Source organism: Chiloscyllium plagiosum, chromosome 2 (assembly GCF_004010195.1).
Source record: "Chiloscyllium plagiosum isolate BGI_BamShark_2017 chromosome 2, ASM401019v2, whole genome shotgun sequence".
In the NCBI taxonomy this organism is placed as follows: Eukaryota; Metazoa; Chordata; class Chondrichthyes; order Orectolobiformes; family Hemiscylliidae; genus Chiloscyllium; species Chiloscyllium plagiosum.
The window spans coordinates 124926157-124941720 of NC_057711.1; positions in this window are offsets into that span (position 1 = coordinate 124926157).

A 15564-nucleotide genomic window follows, 5' to 3' on the forward strand; every position below is an offset into this window, starting at 1 on the left:
GCTGTACAATGCAGTGTCCCGTTTAATATGAAGTGACATACTATTTAACTAATACATGGTCATAGTCTATTATTAATTCATCAAAACAGCTAAGTAATCAGGGGCCTTCACATGTATATCCTGTGATTCCTTTTCTGAATTCTCTGAAGCCTTTTATGAGTTCATTTAAATAATAAATGCTACTAATCTCATTACCTGCTTTCAGCTTTTTGTTCTAGAGGTGTGTTATTAATATTAATTGATGAAGAAGATGAAGGTCACTCAAAATATGTGGACCTACATTATCGGTCATGAATAAATACTTAGTTCTATTAATGATAAAAGCCTGCATAAATCATGTAGAAGAAAACAGTTAAATAAATTTTTGTAAAGCATTTGTTCATGAAAAACAGAACATTTTCCAATTTATTTAGCGGAACAGTGCACAAAAATTGTGGAAAGTTTAGAGTGGTGTATTTCTTCAATCTAGTTCAGAGGTCAGAATATTACAGTGATAGTGTTGAATTTGGCTTTAAGGTAAGAATGTTATGTGATATATTTGATATACCCATTGTATATTTGAATATCAAGTGGAGATAGCTCAACTTTCCCTTCTGAGATATGGTCATTGCCATGCATTTGTGTGACATCAATGTTCCATTTTTGTCACTTATTAGCCCGAATCTAAATATCGTTCAGGCCTCAGCAAATGCAGGTATGTACATTTTAGTTTTCTGAGGATCTGCAAACAGAATTGAACACGACAATATCAGCTAGACTACCATTTTTAACTTAATGATGGAGGGTGAGTTAACAATAATGTGGCTTAACAGCCTGTCCTGACAACCCCACATAGTAATGATCTGGAGTTGAGATAACTGGTAAGTGGAGTTGAAATGCCCATCAGCCATGATTGAATGGTGGAGTGGACTCGATGGGCCGAATGGCCTTACTTCCACTCCTATGTCTTATGGTCTTATGGACTTCAATAATCACAAGAATTTTACTTTGCGCTACGAATAACTTCACTCAAAAAAAGGGGTGGAGCTTTTTGCCTGATTTTCACTGAGTTCACTTTTGCTAAGCAATTGATGCCAGACCCAAACAAATGCTGCCTGGATGCCATCCACCACTGGCCCATTAGCTGATGGATCAGAACACCACTTGGAGGAAACATTGAAAGTGGCAACATGTACTTCGGGTGAGGGACTTCAGTGCTCATTATCAAGAGTGGCTCAGTAGAATTGGTATTCACTAAGCAAGTCGAGTCCTAAAAGATATAACTGTTAGTCTAGATCTGCAGCAGGCTATAAGGGAAGCAACGAGAGGAAAACATATTTGGTTTCATCAGCCTTCTCCAGATACAAATATTCATGACTATCAGTAGGAGTGATTCCACGGAGTACCATTGGCAACAAAGTCCCATTTCCATGTTGAGAATGCTCTCCATTGTTTTGTGTGGCACTATCATCAAGCTAAATGGGGTAGATATCGAACAGATCAAAACATTCCAGGCTGGGCACACATGAGAAGCTGTGTGCCATTAGGAGCAGCAAAACTGTACTGCAACAAAATCTGTTACCTCATCCCTTGCCATAATTCCCCATTCTAACATTACTATCAAGCCAAAGGATCAACCTTATCTCAACAAATTGTGTTGGAGGGCATGCCAAGAGAAACATCAAGCATACCTATAATAAGACATCAACCTGGTGAGGCTACAACTCAGGATTATTTGTACATCAAACAGCAAAAGCTGCAAATTATAGACAGAAATAAATGACTCCACAATAGTGGATCAGATTTAAGATCTGAAGTTCTGCTATACCCAGTCATGATAGTTACGAGTGGTCAGTTAAACTTATTCACTCCACAGGCTGTCAAGGAACAGCTGAAGGCAGTAGATATTGAAAAGGCTGTGGATCCTGACAATATTCCAGCAATAGTGCTGATGACTTCAGAACTTGCCACAGCTCTAGCCAAGCATTAGGGAACTGTAGCAAAATTGGAGTCAATGGGAAGCAATTGCTTCATCAATGACCATCCTTCCAACCTAAAGTCAGAAGTGGTAAGTTCGCTGATGATCACATAATGTTCAGCACCATTAGTGACTTATTGGATACTGAAAAGGTACAAATGCAGTAAAACCTGGACAATTTCCAGGATTCTGCCGACAAGTGGTAAGTAACATTTAAACCATCCAATTGCCAGGCAGTGGCTATCTCCAACAATAGAGAATATAACCATCACCCTTTGACATTCAATGGCATTATCATTTCTAAGTCTCCAACGATCAATAGTCTGAGGGTTACCGTTGACCAAAATATGAACTGGACTGGCCATATAAATACTCTAGCAACAGGAGTCAGTCAGAAGCCAGGAACATTGCAATGAGTAATTCTTCCTTGACTCCCCAAAGGCTGCACACCATCTATAAAACATATAGGGGGAGTGTCGTGGAATGCTCCTCACTTGCTTGGATGAGCGCAACTCCAACAACATTCAAGAAGCTTGACACCATCCAGGACAAAGCAGCACACTTGATTGATACTCCCTCTATTACTGATGCATAGTGGCTGCAGTGTGTACCATTCACAAGACATTCTGCAGAAATTCCTAAAGTATCTTTAGATATCTCCTTCCAAACTCATTACCATCTGGAAAAACAAAGCAGCAAATACATGGGAACACCACCAACCGCAAACTACTCTCCAAGTCACTCACCATCTTGAGTTGGACATTAATTGCCATTACTTCAGTATCCCTAGGTCAAATTCCTGGAATTTCCTCCTCACAGGATTATTTGTACGTCAAACAGCATTGTGGGTCTAACTTTAGTACAAGGACTATTGCTGCTTAATAAACAGCTCAACAGCACCTTCTTAAGAGACATTAGGAATGGGAAATAAATATTGGCCCAGCCAGTAAAGCTCGTATTTCATCACTGAATGATTACAATCATACAAAATTAAATGTAACTGGAAAGAGAAATTGGTGTATACCACTAATAATATACAGAATGTGTAGACTACAAGATAGCTCATCCCCTACTTTATAAAGCTCATAAATGGTATGAAAATGAGAATTCAGTGAACATGGCCTCGCAACATTTGGTCAGTTGAGTTTAACACAAAGTGTTGATTTTAGTATAACTTTATTTCTAATCTGGAAATAAGGAGACCTATACTTTGCACCACATTGTATGTACAATGGAAGTTGAAGGATATTATGTAGAGATTGCATTATAATCAGATGCTCAAAATTACTCACTGACCATTTCAGAAAACAGAGGCTTGACTCTATTTGTTATGGTACTCATGCACAGGTTGTTAGCAGTGTCTGTATCCCGAAACTGGGAGTGAGGATTTTTAAGCAAAGGCCCTATAAAATCTAGTGTACAAAAGAGAGTTGTGTTTCTGTTCCTTCTGGACACCAAACAAAGAGTACAGATGGCTGAGAAGATAAGAAAGTAATTTCTTTCTTATATAAACATAAACTGCTGATTGAAAGATTTCAATTTTTTTCTTTGTGAACAGCTGCTTTCAGCAAAGAGTTCTTTATTTAAGCTTCTGCAAACACACTGGGCAATCCCAATTGTCTGTCAGAACTGCAGCTGAAGATTCCTGAGAAATCCTACAAGAACTGTGGGTGGGACTTTCCCAATGTGAGCAATGGCAAGAAATTTGAGTGAATATGGCAAGAAATAAAATATCTGAATTTTGAATTCGAGGGATAAAAAAGAGACGGATGTTTCCCTACAGGTTTAACAAATGAATGACAATCTCACCAGTTAACAGAACCATATTTCCATGCATGTGCATCTCATTATTAATTGATCTCACTTTATTTACATGTAACTTACATATGCCAGGTGCTTGTGAGAAATTCCCAACTTGTGATGCAGGGTGGCTATTTAGTGCATGCTCATTTCTCTGACCCTCTGTGTTAACCATCATCCTCCAACATCTCTTTGGCACCCTCCATTGGTAGCGACTGCCTCCACATTCGTCCACAGATATTGGCAATTGCAAAAGCAGCTTTCACAAATTGTCATGACTGATCCATTATGATGACACTTCAGCACCTTACATTGAAATGCTTCTGTAAGATCAAACTCTGTGCAGAACACAGGATGATTTCAGGACTTTTGACCCATTTTCATACCCTTATTTGGATTCTCAGAGCATTGCAGTTTCATTCATAAATGGCAAGCTCTAGTTTGCCTTTCTTCTAATGGCAAGGCAGCTTGGCATAGACGCTATCATAAAAGAGACCATCCACTGTCTCCAAGGCACATGTTAGGAGTGTGATGGAATATTCCTTACTTGCATGGCTAGCTGCAGCTCCAACAGCACTCAAGAAGATTGACACTATCCAGGACAAAGCAGTCTATTTGATTGGCACCACAACCACAAGCATCCATTTTCTCCATCATTGATGCTCAGTAGCAGCAGTGTGTACCAACTACAAGATGCACTGCAGTAATTCACCACTGATACTTAGATCATTGGAAGTTCCCCTCCAAGCCACTCACCATCCTGACTTGGAAATATATTGTTCTTCTTTCACTGTTGCTGGGTCACAATCCTGGAATTCCCTCCCTAAGGGCATTGTGGGTTTACCTGCAAGACATGGACTGCAGTGTTTCAAGAAGGCAGCTCACCACCACCTTCTCAAGGACAACTAGGGATGGGCAATAACTGCTGGCCCAGCCAACAATGGCCACATCTCATGTGGAAATAAAAGCGAAACAAAAAACAAATGAAAGCTATTTAAAGGGAAAATGCATGTCTGGGAACAGTTAGGGTGGAACTGAACTCTGTAACAGCTACTTGTCAAACATTATGAGGTCACTTGAAACTGAACCGTGTTGGTTGTGGTTTTGAGAGGAAACACACTGGTCACTATAATTGTGAAAAGATTCACAACCACTCACTGAATCACAACTGGAACCACATAGAGCAGGCAAATCATGATACCAATCAGTATCTATCGCTAATTTAACAACATTGCTGCCATTTTGAAGCTTCACACTGCCTTCTCCTTGCTTTGCGTAACTGAAAACAAAGCTATGAAGGAGTCCCATGTGCAAGGATCATGAACAATATATAGAGTACTGAAGCATATTATTTTCTGATTGTTGGCACCAGCTTAGCAATTTTGAGAATTCTTCCATATTTAACAAAAAGTTACAGTAGTCTACAGGTTGGTGTTCATGTGCATTTTTGGTGATTTAAAGTTTTGTGTTAAACCAGATTTGGTAGATATTTGTGTCATATTATGCCTTTATTTGGAGTTGAATATGGCTGAGAAAAAAAAGGAGGGTGCAGAGAACAGGACAACATAGAATAAGGGACAGAGGAGGGGAAAAGATCTCAAGGGAATGCAGTATTGGCAAAGGGTGATAAGTGGAATTATTCACTTCCCTGACCTTGAATGAGGGACAATGTAAAAATGCTTCATGAAGAGGTGAGTGGCTGAATAATTCCATTTACTTCTGCCACAACTGCAACTTTACTGCAATGAGTAAATAGCATTGCCAGTATCAATAAAATAAATGGGACAATTAACTTTTTATGCATCTGGCTCCTTTTTGGCCAGAGTTCAAACCTACTTGATACTGATTGTTGTGGGGTCTAGATTAGAGTGATGCTGGAAAAGCACAGCAGTTCAGGCAGCATCCGAGAAGCAGTAGGGAACATCTCTGGGACACCCGCATCAATCAACCACACCGCCCTGTGGCCCAACATTTCAACTCCCCCTCCCACTCTGCCGAGGACATGGAGGTCCTGGGCTTCCTTCACTGCCGCTCTCTCATCACCAGACGCCAGGAGGAAGAACGCCTCATCTTCTGCCTCGGAACACTTCAACACCAGGGCATCAATGTGGACTTCAACAGTTTCCTCATTACCCCTTCCCCCACCTTTCCCCAGTTCCAAACTTCCAGCTCAGCACTGTCCCCATGACTTGTTCTTCCTGCCTATCTTCTTTTCCACCTATCCATTCCACCCTCCCCTCCCCCCGACCTATCACCTTCATCCCCTCCCCCACTCACCTATTGTACTCTATGCTACTGTCTTCCCACTCCCACCCCCACCCTCCTCTCATTTATCTCTCCACCCTTCAGGCACTCTGCCTGTATTCCTGATGAAGGGCTTTTGCCAGAAACATCAATTTTACTGCTTCCCGGATGCTGCCAGAACTGCTGTGCTTTTCCAACACCAGTCTATTCTAGACACTGATTGTTGTGGACAAAAGACTAATAGAGGTGTTGTAAATTGGAAGTGGATGCCGTGAGTGGTATGATTTGTGTAATACAATACTTGACAATACTTGGCAATTTGAGTGAGATCACATTTTTTTTCCTGCACTTCACCCAGGTCTTAATGATCTTTGGAACTATCTTCCCAAAGCCCCCATGAGCATGCTTTTGGAGGGTTCCTATTTTTAGTCCTTCCTTCCTCGAGGATAAAGGAGATGTCTCCTCTAATCTACTTTTCCAATATCTCCTGTGCAGAGTTTTGAAACCTTGGTGTGCACTCTCTACTGCACTCCTGATAGTCAACCAGGATGTATCTCTCTCTGCCAGCACAATTTTGAAAATATTCTCAGCAGCCAAAATGAATATTTCCTTTTAGTCGCTTTTAAATAATGCCACACACTCTTAATTACGGTGTCCTACCTGACAGCAAAAACTGCATACATCAATCACTTCAAACAGGGGAGAGTATAAGTTGAATGTGCTGCTAGCATTGTAATCTCTGCATCTATTTGGCTTTTTGGCAATTTAACACTGACAACCTTCATGCAGTGCGAACAGCCATGTTACATTTCTTTGTTCATGGTTATTAGACACTGGAAGAGTCTAGTAACTTGCAGAGTGTGCACAAAAATATGTATACCAGAATTTGCAACAGGACAATTCTCTAGGCCTTACTGCTTTCAAATGGCAAGTAAATAGAACAAGCTTGAATTTTAATGAATACCACAGCTAGAAAAATGTTGACATGGTAATTCTGACATAAAGGAATTTCCTCTGTTTTCTTGGATACTCAGTGAAGAGATCCACATAGGGAAGAAAAAGATGTTGAAGTCCACTTGAGTAAATGTTACTTGATAACATTGATCTGATGTTTAACTGAAAATGCAGGAATACATGCCCAGAGGGGTATACATAAAACTGAGGTGTGAACCTGGTGAAGTTACCAAATAGGACTACTTGCATGCCAAACAGAGTAAGCAGCAAGTGATAGACAAACATAAAAGGTCCCACAGTCAACAGATCTGATCTAAACTCTGCAGTAATGCCACATCTAGTCCTGAATGTTGGTGCATAATTAAACAAATTACTGGAGGAGGAGACTTCACAAATATCCCCATCCTCCATGATGGAAGAACCCAACACAGCAGTGCAAAAGATAAAGCTGTAACATTCACAGCAATCTTCAGCCAGAAGTACAGAGTGTATGTTCTATCTTGGCCTCCTCCAGTGGTCCCCAGCATCACAGATACCAGTCTTCAGCCAATTCGATTCACTCCACATGATATCAAGAAATGTTTTGAGGCGCTGGATACGGTAAACGCTATAGGTACTGATATTCTGACAAACTAGAATTTGCTGCTCCCCTAGCCAAGCTCTTCCAGTACAGTTACAGCACTGACATTTAACCAATAATGTGGAAAATTGCCCAGGTATGTCCTGTACACAAAAAGCAGAACAAATCCAATCTGGTCCATAACTCTTGATCATCAGTAAAGTGATGAAAGGTATCATTAACAGTGCTATCAAGCAGCACCTGCTCAGCAATAACTTGCTCAGTGACGCCCAGTTTGGGTTCCGCTAGGACTGATCAGCTCCTGACCTCATTAGAGCCTTTGTTCAAACATGGACAAAACAGCTGAATTCCAAAGGTGAGGTGAGAGTGACAGTCCTTAACATCAAAGCCATCTTTGATAGAGCGTAGCATCAAGGAGCCCTAGCAAAACTGGAATCAATGGGAATTAGGGGCAAACCCTCTGCTGGTTGGAGTCATATCTGGCACATATAAAGATGGTCATGGTTGTAAGAGGTCAGTCATTTCAGCTTCAGGCCGACTCTACAGGAGTACCTCAGGCCGATGTCCTAGGCCCAACTATCTTCACTGCTTCATCAATGACCTTCCGTCCATCATAACGTCAGAACTGGGGATATTTGCCTTTGATTGCACAATGTTCAGCACCACTCACAACTCCTTTGATACTGAAACAATCCATGTTCAAATAGAACAAAATCAGGACAATATCCAGGCTTGGGCTGAAATGTAGCAAGTAGCATTCATGCCACACAAATGCCAGGCAACGACTATTGCCAATAAGAGACAATATAACTAACACCCCTTGACATTCAGTTGTGTTACAATCACTGAGAATCACAGAAAGCCCTTGGAGCTCATCTTCCAAGTCCCACGAGTGAATAAAATATTGAAACAATGTCTCATACATTTTTATTATTTTCATATGAATCTCATTCCAAAGTGAATTCATCAGACTTTTTATTGTTTTAACATAAACCATAATATAGACAAGATTTATCAGTCATTTTCAATGCCTTATTGTTACTTTTTAAAAATAAAATTGAATGTGCTTGTTGTTTAAATGTAAGTTGCTCTTTAAACAAAATAGGCAAATCTTGTTAATAAGTCATGCATACATAATTGCACAGACTAGATTTTTAACATTCTGCTCACCAGGTTAATTGCAGACAGTGATGCAGATTTGTCCTGGGGTATGTTTTTCTTTAATATAATTAAAACAATGCACTGATATTTTATCGGATTATAACATAAAATGTGTATGCAGCTGTTTGCGACATCATTTTCCATTATTCATTTATAAGTGAAGCTCTTCTATTTATTTTAATGTATGCAATGAGTTGCTAATGTTATGAGTCAAAGAACAATTTGATTGATCTCCTGCAGTGTTGGCATATCAGAACAAAAGAATAAAGACAGTTGATTTGTTCATACTTGTTCCAATCTTGATATTATTTTATGCCAGATGCCTTATGTGTTACATTATACAATCTTCTTTGGTAATTTTAAATACACTAGAAAATGTAGCTTGTTATGATCCAAGCTAATGTTACAATTGGACAAGTCATGTTCCAGACTGCAGTTTGGTTTGATAGCTCATACTTTTAAAAAACGTAGTGATTTTTCATTGAACCATAAGCATGAAATATTGTAAATTTGGTTTTAACAATAAAATAGATCATTCTAACAAAGAAACAATAATTAAATAGTGCAAAGAAAGCTACTTACATATAATATCCCAATCTGTAGATTTTTCCATGAGCAAAAAGGAAATCAATTCTTGAATCTTCTAAATCAAAAGCAAGCTATTTGCTTTCAAGGTTTATTCTCTCTAACTGAAAATCTCTCACAATATAAACAAACTCACCTTATCACATAAAGAAGGACCCAGTCACCTGCCATTGAACAAATACTAGTTTAAAATCATTGCTGTAGAAAGACTGACAAGTTGCTTATTAAAAACAAATTACTGCGGATGCTGGAATCTGAAACCAAAAAAAAAAGAAAATGCTGGAAAACCTCAGCCAGTCTGGCAGCATCTGTAAGGAGAGAAAAGAGCTGACGTTTCGAGTCTAACTGACCCTTTGTCAAAGTTGCTTATTAAACCCATTCATGTGCATGTTTCAAAACATACATGCCACTCGTTCAAAATCCAAAACCTAAAATAAATGATATTGAAAGGTATAAATAATACATCATAAACTTCTCTCCTGAAGCATCAAAAAGTGACAACAAAAAAAAATGTTTATGCATTCTGGAACCTGTGTTACTATAAATTGGCCCTTCTAGATAAGAGTATCTTTTTCAATGTCAAAATTCTCAAAGACCATGTGGAAGTGTATTTTGCCACTTATAATCTATGTTGAGTGTATTTCACATTTCTTCCTGAATTCAAACAATCATTTTTATAGTTTGAAACCTTAGAGTCACATCAGGTTCTGACATGAGGATCCAAAATGAGAACAAACAGAAGCTGGTTGGTAAATAAATGACTGTTGGATAGTGTTGTGATGTATTGCTCTGTTTCTGTTGCTGGCTATTTAGTGGGACATTGTAACACCTTTAGTAAGATACAGCACTCTCAGCCAAACATCCATGGTGAGGCCTGACTGAAAACCCAAATTCCTGCAAAAGGATTGTTTCTCTTAATATCGTTGAAGAGAGGGCAAAGTTGTACTAGTTTGACAGCTTTATGATATAACAAGCTTTTTCTTTAACTGTAATATCTTTTGTAAATGATTCAGAGTTTACACAAGGCAAACAGGAGTCAAGTGCTTATAGCTTCATTCAATGATACCATATAAGTCAGTTTGATGGGTATTTTAACAGGGTTGTAGCAACAGTATTTAAAAATATACAATGTGAATGTGTACATTTATGATAGTTCCATTTCTGCTGATTCATTAGTTCTATAGTGACTGTATACAGGATAAATTGGCACGTAAATACCATTAGTTGACATGGAGGGTTTTGGCCATTCAGGTGGAAGAAGAGCTTGAGTTAGCATGGAGTGTGAATGGAAGACACACATTAGCATGAAGATGATATAAGAAATGGTGGAGGTGTGAGGGTGAAAACGAAAGGACCAAAAGTACAAGGAAGAACAGGAATGAAGTCGTTGATGACAAAGATGGTCCCTGGCATTCCGGAACTCCCAGGTATGCCTCTGATAGTGGCAGCTGGCTTGACTGAATGAAAATTCTGTGTGACGAGGAACTTTCCAGCAAAATGGATTTATTAAGCATGAAAATTTCCCAATTTGGGTTTTTCACCTTGGTCAAGATAATCCAGTCTGAAATCTAAACTGAGGCAGAAATAGATCAGTCTATGCATAGAAGCATTGATATCTTAGATCCATGGTCCCTTGAAAGGAAATGCAATTTCTCACAGATCGGTATGTGGAAATGGACATGCCCAGTTGCAAACAGGAAGTTTTCAAAAGAGCAATAGTGATACAGACTACCAACTGGGTACTTCACATGTCTGGAGTTAAAGTGGTTAACCTGCTGTTTAGTGCCAACAATGATTTGAACACCAGTGTCATTTGCTTAAAAAAATCTGAAACTGCAATATTTCCTGTTCTTTAAACCAATGTTAAATTTTTTAACTTCCAACCTTTGAATCCCTACTGCAGCTTTTAATCAACAATATGCTGCTATCAGTTTCTCATCAGAAGTTTCCATCTCATTTACCCGCAAATAATATGATAACCGTGTTATTATTATAACAGTAAATTCAGGCTGATGTTGATATCTACAATATACAGGAGACACTGCAACACTTGAACAGAAACTCTCCTCATGCCCTCTACCACCAATGACAAGGTACAACATATTCATAGAATTGTTAAATGAGCAGAATCGACTGACACTAATTAGTCTTTTTTGGTTGTGCTGAATGTTTGAAAGAGCTGTTCAATTAATCCCCACATCTTGCTCTGCTGCTATAATTTTGTTCTTTTTAAGTATTGATCCATTTCTTTTTCTAAATGCTGCTATTAAATTTGTTTTCACCGACCTTTCAAGGTTTACATTCCAGTTCATAACAACTTGCTATGTAAAAGTAATTCTCATCATGTTCACTTTTTATGCCCAATTATTCATATCTGTGTCTTTTGGTTATCACATTTTCTGCCAGTCGAAACACCATCATCAACTTTTTCTATAGTCTTCCTAAATTTGAATTTCTTCATTAAATCTCCCTATAACCATCTGTACTTCAAGAAAACCAAATATGGCATTACCAGAGTGGCCATATGAATTAAACCCCCTACTCCTGCTTCTGTTTAGCCAATCTCTTGACGTCATTCTCAACTTCATTGTTCCAAAATTCAACTCCAAGTTGCACAGTATTGTGTCTTCAACATGTGTAAATGTTTGCTTCTCATCCCTTGTCCAATATTCTGAGATTTTTAAAAGCAATTATTGTTGTGAAGTACTATCACCAGAGGTGCTGCAGGTGTTCACAGACAGAGAAGATGTCTAAGTATTCTAATGGCATAGGGTGCACTACATTGTCTGAGTGTCCAATGTAATGAGTGTTGAGTGTCCATTTAAAAGCTCGAGACTGACAGCATAGGATATCAAAAATGAACCTCAGTTTCAATTTGTTTATTGTGTTTTACATATGCTTTACATATTCAAGTTTAAATAAGTGTAATTTTGGTGTCTATACACAGCGACTCCTTCAAAACTAAAAATTATCCTCTTTCTGAAAGATGTAAAAAGCCAGTGCTGGGATTTTTCCCAGTCAGTTATCTGATCCAGGAAGACGTTTGGCAGCAGACACAGCATTGATCGGTCACCTATACTTGTAAAATATTAGAATCCTTTTTGTGTGGATGCAGGTCATTCAGCCCATTGAATCCACACTGACCCTAAACATATATCTCAAAAAATACCTGTCAGAATGTTGCATGCAATTCTGCTCTCCTTCCTATCAGAAAGATATTGCGAAACTTGAAAGGGTTCAGGAAGGATTTACAAGGATGTTGCCAGGGTTGGAGGATTTGAGCTATAGGGAGAGGTTGAATAGGCTGGGGCTGTTTTCCTTGGAGTGTTGGAGACTGAGGGGTGACTTTATAGAAGTTTATAAAATCATGAGGTGCATGGATAGAATAAATAGACAAAGTCTTTTCCCTGGGGTGGGGGAGTCCAGAACTAGAGGGCATAGGTTTAGGGTGAGAGGGGAAAGATATAAAAGAGACCTAAAGGGCAACATTTTCACTCAGAGGGTGGTACATGTATGGAATGAGCTGCCAGAGGAAGTGGTGGATGCTAGTTCAATTGCAACATTTAAAAGGCATCTGGATGTGTATATGAAGAGAAAGGTTTGGAGCTAGATTGGGTTGGGATATATGGTCAGCACGGTCGAGGTGGACCAAAGGGTCTGTTTCCGTGCTGTATATTTCTATGACTCCATAACTCTGTGATCCTCCAAAGAGCATCCCAACTCGACCCATCCCAGCCCTTCAACCCTGCATTCCCTATAGATAATCCACTTAGCCTGTGACACTATGGGCAATTTAGCATTGCCAATCTATCTAACCTGCACATAGAGTCATACAACACAGAAATAGACCTTTCAGTCTGACTAGTTCATGCCGAGCATAATACCAAACTAAACTAGTCCCACTTGCATGCGCTTGTCCCATCTCCCTCGAAACATTTCTTATTCATGTACTTATCTAAAAGTTTAATAAATGTTGTAATGATACTTACATAATAACTATGAAATCTAGAAATAGCCCAAATCTATGGGGCAGCATGGTGGCTCTGTGTGGAGTTTGCACATTCTCCCCGTGGGTTTCCTCCGGGTGCTCCAGTTTCCTCCCACAGTCCAAAGATGTGCAGGACCGGTGAATTGGCCATGCGAAATTGCCCTTAGTGCTAGGCGAATTGGTCAGAGGGGAATGGGTCTGGGTGGGTTACTCTTCAGAGGGTCGGTGTGGACTGGTTGGGCCGAAGGGCCTGTTTCCACACTGTAGGGAATCTAATCATCTCAGGAACACCTGCAGTATCCATACTATTTGCAGTCCACCATTTTCAAAAGTCTTTGAACTGAGGGAGGAAACTGGAGAATCCAGAGGAAACCCACCCAGACTCAGGGAGAATGTGCAAACTCCACATAGTCTTTCGAGAATGGAATCAAGCCTGGGTCCCTGGAGCTGGGAGTTAGTGGCCGAACCACTGAGCTACTGCCCTGCTTGCAAAAGAAGGTTGTAAGAAACAGGTAACACCAAAGGTGGTCACAGAGTATAACTAGGGTTACCAGTGGCAGTACCATGAGCCAGAATGAGGTACTACCTACTTCAGTGTAGTGAGCCCAACGTTGAGTTTGAGCACAGTTTGGGACTCAGCAGTTTCAGCAGTGACTGGATGGCTGAGACTGGCCCAGTGTGTACTCATATTGATGACGACATTGGTGGAGGCAAGCTGGTGCCGAAGAATGTCAACACGCTTCCAGCGGCCATGGAGCGTCTCCAGGATATGGCTGGACCTGATGCTGAAGGTGGTGATATTCCAGCTGTGGTGGCATGTAGGGATTCAGGCAGCTTTGTTTTTCTGGCAGCAAGGACTCATGACAGAGGTGGGGAATGATCTGGACATTCCCTTTTCTTTTAGATGTTTAATTCATTTCTGCTTTTGTTTCAGTATCATGTTTTTTATATTCCAAGACGGCACTGGAGATTGGCCCCAGCACTGTACTTCTGCATTCCTGTACTTCAGCACACATGACGATAAAATCTAATAACAGTGATAATATAAATTAAATATTAGACAACATAGATACAACATAGTCATAGTACCAAATATAGGTTTTTGAGTTGAAGATAACTATGTCCATCATCTGGTCTGTGTGGTATTATTTCTGTGCATTTTCAAGTCATGGATAATGCCAATCTGTCTACAAGATTCTTCTGCAAAAAGGCAGGATATTGCAAGTTATTGAGTTTTGAGTGAAATGTTAGTTTGGGATTTTGTCTTTTGTCTCTTGTTAGCATTTGCTTTCAAAGGAGGCTACATGTTTTTGTACGAAATCATCTGTTCAGAGATGTTACGGCATGTCTCTGAAGCAGGAAGGACTTGAAGCCGTGCCTCCAGGCTCAGGATAGGGAAACTATCACTGCACCACAAGAACCCTCAAAGGCTGCTACACTATATTTATATTTGTTGGTATCAAGAGAAGCCAATGAGTGTTGGTGCATGCACACAGGCCTGTTTGACTCTATTAGTTACTATGAACTGGTCAGAAGGCTCACCATGCTCCAGGATACATCCACGTCACTCTCATAGAACTGATGAACCATTGTGATGTTTTTCTCAGTTAAATACACCTGCCACCCTCCAAATGCCTTCTCAACTGTCTATGTCGAAGGTCGAAAAGTTCATTGTCTGTGCAGTCTCACCTTCTAGAAGAAGAGACAGCTAGATCTACGGATGATCCCTGGAATGGTAGGTCTAACATATGAGGAATGGCTGAGGATCCTGGGATTGTATGACGCTAAATGTCTTCAAGGCAGAAATTGATAAATTCTTGATGTCACAAGGAATTAAGGGCTACGGGGAGAATGCGGGTAAGTGGAGTTGAAATGCTCATCAGCCATGATTGAATGGCGGAATGGACTCGATGGGCCAAATGGCCTTACTTCTGCTCCTATGTCTTATGGTCTTATGGCTGACAACTACAGAGAGTCACTGATCTGCTCAAAATTCGAAAAGGCTGACAAAAGTAACATCAACACAAAGCAGAGAGCTGCTTTATAGTTATTGGTTCTTGCTCCATGAGAAGGAAAAGGAGAATTCTCCGTATCTTTTAAATTGGTTCAAGTAAATTCTATTTTCATATTTTAACAGAGTCATGATAAAGTTAAAATGGCACATAAAAATGAGCATAAATAAGTGAATAATAGAACTAAACAATTAATTAAAAACTTATTGAGAATGGTTGCACTGATTGTACATCAAAGCTGCAGTATGTGGGAGCTCAAGGATACCATTGTGATTCAGGGCAA